The 5,520-nt window shown below is 34.9% G+C and overlaps 1 non-coding gene across 1 annotated transcript; it reads left to right on the forward strand.

The window, feature by feature from the left end:
* Positions 1–348: 348 nt before the first annotated feature.
* Positions 349–420, forward strand: TRNAD-GUC (transfer RNA aspartic acid (anticodon GUC)). The gene has a single exon. It is a non-coding gene; the product is annotated as a tRNA-Asp (tRNA).
* The last annotated feature ends 5,100 nt before the right edge of the window (positions 421–5,520 follow it).

Genomic DNA, 5,520 nt, shown 5'->3' on the forward strand with positions numbered 1-5,520 from the left:
GGATGCTTTTTGTTAGTAGTGACCCCTGGTGGTAAATGGTTATAAGCTGCAAATGGTAAAGTGAGCTGATTGTATATATATATATATATATATATATATATATATACATATACATAGATAGATAGAAAGATAGATAGACAGATCGATAAATAGGTATTTATTTTAATCAATCATTTCTTATTAAAGCAGATTATTTTTAGCTAGGAATTTCTGATTTGTAATCATTTATGAAAAAAGATTGCTTCTCCTAACCAAAGGAAGCAAAGCTGCCTATTACAATACTGTGAATTGATTGAGGGCATGCCCTAACCTCATGGAGGTGAGCACTGTTGAACTGAAGCCAATATGTCCTCGTTAGTATAGTGGTCAGTATTCCCGCCTGTCACGCGGGAGACCGGGGTTCAATTCCCCGACGGGGAGACGATTCCTTTTATTCACACAATTAAATAAAATGATGTACTTAATAACATTGTAAACTATATTTGTCATTATCCTTGTCTATTACGATTGAGATAAACGTTGAATTCAGTGATGGCCAAATTGCTTACAGATGTGTTAACTAAAAGTCAGAATATGCTCTGAATATTTCAATCTGCACAGACCATACCATCAAAAACAATTTACATCTATAATCTAATGGAAATGGAATGAAGCAGTGGGGAATCTTATGCTTCTGCTCAACTCTAGGGGCTAGATTTAGAAGTGGAGTGGATGCTTTTTGTTAGTAGTGACCCCTGGTGGTAAATGGTTATAAGCTGCAAATGGTAAAGTGAGCTGATTGTATATATATATATATATATATACATATACATAGATAGATAGAAAGATAGATAGACAGATCGATAAATAGGTATTTATTTTAATCAATCATTTCTTATTAAAGCAGATTATTTTTGGCTAGGAATTTCTGATTTGTAATCATTTATGAAAAAAGATTGCTTCTCCTAACCAAAAGAAGCAAAGCTGCCTATTACAATACTGTGAATTGATTGAGGGCATGCCCTAACCTCATGGAGGTGAGCACTGTTGAACTGAAGCCAATATGTCCTCGTTAGTATAGTGGTCAGTATCCCCGCCTGTCACGCGGGAGACTGGGGTTCAATTCCCCGACGGGGAGACGCTTCCTTTTATTCACACAATTAAATAAAATGATGTACTTAATAACATTGTAAACTATATTTGTCATTATCCTTGTCTATTACGATTGAGATAAACGTTGAATTCAGTGATGGCCAAATTGCTTACAGATGTGTTAACTAAAAGTCAGAATATGCTCTGAATATTTCAATCTGCACAGACCATACCATCAAAAACAATTTACATCTATAATCTAATGGAAATGGAAGGAAGCAGTGGGGAATCTTATGCTTCTGCTCAACTCTAGGGGCTAGATTTAGAAGTGGAGTGGATGCTTTTTGTTAGTAGTGACCCCTGGTGGTAAATGGTTATAAGCTGCAAATGGTAAAGTGAGCTGATTGTATATATATATATATATATATACATATACATAGATACATAGAAAGATAGATAGACAGATCGATAAATAGGTATTTATTTTAATCAATCATTTCTTATTAAAGCAGATTATTTTTAGCTAGGAATTTCTGATTTGTAATCATTTATGAAAAAAGATTACTTCTCCTAACCAAAAGAAGCAAAGCTGCCTATTACAATACTGTGAATTGATTGAGGGCATGCCCTAACCTCATGAAGGTGAGCACTGTTGAACTGAAGCCAATATGTCCTCGTTAGTATAGTGGTCAGTATCCCCGCCTGTCACGCGGGAGACCGGGGTTCAATTCCCCGACGGGGAGACGATTCCTTTTATTCACACAATTAAATAAAATGATGTACTTAATAACATTGTAAACTATATTTGTCATTATCCTTGTCTATTACGATTGAGATAAACGTTGAATTCAGTGATGGCCAAATTGCTTACAGATGTGTTAACTAAAAGTCAGAATATGCTCTGAATATTTCAATCTGCACAGACCATACCATCAAAAACAATTTACATCTATAATCTAATGGAAATGGAATGAAGCAGTGGGGAATCTTATGCTTCTGCTCAACTCTAGGGGCTAGATTTAGAAGTGGAGTGGATGCTTTTTGTTAGTAGTGACCCCTGGTGGTAAATGGTTATAAGCTGCAAATGGTAAAGTGAGCTGATTGTATATATATATATATATATATATACATATACATAGATAGATAGAAAGATAGATAGACAGATCGATAAATAGGTATTTATTTTAATCAATCATTTCTTATTAAAGCAGATTATTTTTGGCTAGGAATTTCTGATTTGTAATCATTTATGAAAAAAGATTACTTCTCCTAACCAAAAGAAGCAAAGCTGCCTATTACAATACTGTGAATTGATTGAGGGCATGCCCTAACCTCATGAAGGTGAGCACTGTTGAACTGAAGACAATATGTCCTCGTTAGTATAGTGGTCAGTATCCCCGCCTGTCACGCGGGAGACCGGGGTTCAATTCCCCGACGGGGAGACGATTCCTTTTATTCACACAATTAAATAAAATGATGTACTTAATAACATTGTAAACTATATTTGTCATTATCCTTGTCTATTACGATTGAGATAAACGTTGAATTCAGTGATGGCCAAATTGCTTACAGATGTGTTAACTAAAAGTCAGAATATGCTCTGAATATTTCAATCTGCACAGACCATACCATCAAAAAAAATTTACATCTATAATCTAATGGAAATGGAATGAAGCAGTGGGGAATCTTATGCTTCTGCTCAACTCTAGGGGCTAGATTTAGAAGTGGAGTGGATGCTTTTTGTTAGTAGTGACCCCTGGTGGTAAATGGTTATAAGCTGCAAATGGTAAAGTGAGCTGATTGTATATATATATATATATATATACATATACATAGATAGATAGAAAGATAGATAGACAGATCGATAAATAGGTATTTATTTTAATCAATCATTTCTTATTAAAGCAGATTATTTTTGGCTAGGAATTTCTGATTTGTAATCATTTATGAAAAAAGATTGCTTCTCCTAACCAAAAGAAGCAAAGCTGCCTATTACAATACTGTGAATTGATTGAGGGCATGCCCTAACCTCATGGAGGTGAGCACTGTTGAACTGAAGCCAATATGTCCTCGTTAGTATAGTGGTCAGTATCCCCGCCTGTCACGCGGCAGACCGGGGTTCAATTCCCCGACGGGGAGACGATTCCTTTTATTCACACAATTAAATAAAATGATGTACTTAATAACATTGTAAACTATATTTGTCATTATCCTTCTCTATTACGATTGAGATAAACGTTGAATTCAGTGATGGCCAAATTGCTTACAGATGTGTTAACTAAAAGTCAGAATATGCTCTGAATATTTCAATCTGCACAGACCATACCATCAAAAACAATTTACATCTGTAATCTAATGGAAAATGGAATGAAGCAGTGGGGAATCTTATGCTTCTGCTCAACTCTAGGGGCTGGATTTAGAAGTGGAGTGGATGCTTTTTGTTAGTAGTGACCCCTGGTGGTAAATGGTTATAAGCTGCAAATGGTAAAGTGAGCTGATTGTATATATATATATATATATATATATATATATATATATACATATACATAGATAGATAGAAAGATAGATAGACAGATCGATAAATAGGTATTTATTTTAATCAATCATTTCTTATTAAAGCAGATTATTTTTGGCTAGGAATTTCTGATTTGTAATCATTTATGAAAAAAGATTGCTTCTCCTAACCAAAGGAAGCAAAGCTGCCTATTACAATACTGTGAATTGATTGAGGGCATGCCCTAACCTCATGGAGGTGAGCACTGTTGAACTGAAGCCAATATGTCCTCGTTAGTATAGTGGTCAGTATCCCCGCCTGTCACGCGGAAGACCGGGGTTCAATTCCCCGACGGGGAGACGATTCCTTTTATTCACACAATTAAATAAAATGATGTACTTAATAACATTGTAAACTATATTTGTCATTATCCTTCTCTATTACGATTGAGATAAACGTTGAATTCAGTGATGGCCAAATTGCTTACAGATGTGTTAACTAAAAGTCAGAATATGCTCTGAATATTTCAATCTGCACAGACCATACCATCAAAAACAATTTACATCTATAATCTAATGGAAATGGAATGAAGCAGTGGGGAATCTTATGCTTCTGCTCAACTCTAGGGGCTAGATTTAGAAGTGGAGTGGATGCTTTTTGTTAGTAGTGACCCCTGGTGGTAAATGGTTATAAGCTGCAAATGGTAAAGTGAGCTGATTGTATATATATATATATATATATATATATATATATACATAGATAGATAGAAAGATAGATAGACAGATCGATAAATAGGTATTTATTTTAATCAATCATTTCTTATTAAAGCAGATTATTTTTAGCTAGGAATTTCTGATTTGTAATCATTTATGAAAAAAGATTACTTCTCCTAACCAAAAGAAGCAAAGCTGCCTATTACAATACTGTGAATTGATTGAGGGCATGCCCTAACCTCATGAAGGTGAGCACTGTTGAACTGAAGCCAATATGTCCTCGTTAGTATAGTGGTCAGTATCCCCGCCTGTCACGCGGCAGACCGGGGTTCAATTCCCCGACGGGGAGACGATTCCTTTTATTCACACAATTAAATAAAATGATGTACTTAATAACATTGTAAACTATATTTGTCATTATCCTTCTCTATTACGATTGAGATAAACGTTGAATTCAGTGATGGCCAAATTGCTTACAGATGTGTTAACTAAAAGTCAGAATATGCTCTGAATATTTCAATCTGCACAGACCATACCATCAAAAACAATTTACATCTGTAATCTAATGGAAAATGGAATGAAGCAGTGGGGAATCTTATGCTTCTGCTCAACTCTAGGGGCTGGATTTAGAAGTGGAGTGGATGCTTTTTGTTAGTAGTGACCCCTGGTGGTAAATGGTTATAAGCTGCAAATGGTAAAGTGAGCTGATTGTATATATATATATATATATATATATATATATATATACATATACATAGATAGATAGAAAGATAGATAGACAGATCGATAAATAGGTATTTATTTTAATCAATCATTTCTTATTAAAGCAGATTATTTTTGGCTAGGAATTTCTGATTTGTAATCATTTATGAAAAAAGATTGCTTCTCCTAACCAAAGGAAGCAAAGCTGCCTATTACAATACTGTGAATTGATTGAGGGCATGCCCTAACCTCATGGAGGTGAGCACTGTTGAACTGAAGCCAATATGTCCTCGTTAGTATAGTGGTCAGTATCCCCGCCTGTCACGCGGAAGACCGGGGTTCAATTCCCCGACGGGGAGACGATTCCTTTTATTCACACAATTAAATAAAATGATGTACTTAATAACATTGTAAACTATATTTGTCATTATCCTTCTCTATTACGATTGAGATAAACGTTGAATTCAGTGATGGCCAAATTGCTTACAGATGTGTTAACTAAAAGTCAGAATATGCTCTGAATATTTCAATCTGCACAGA

This window comes from Triturus cristatus, chromosome 4_1 (assembly GCF_964204655.1).
Source record: "Triturus cristatus chromosome 4_1, aTriCri1.1, whole genome shotgun sequence".
In the NCBI taxonomy this organism is placed as follows: domain Eukaryota; kingdom Metazoa; phylum Chordata; class Amphibia; order Caudata; family Salamandridae; genus Triturus; species Triturus cristatus.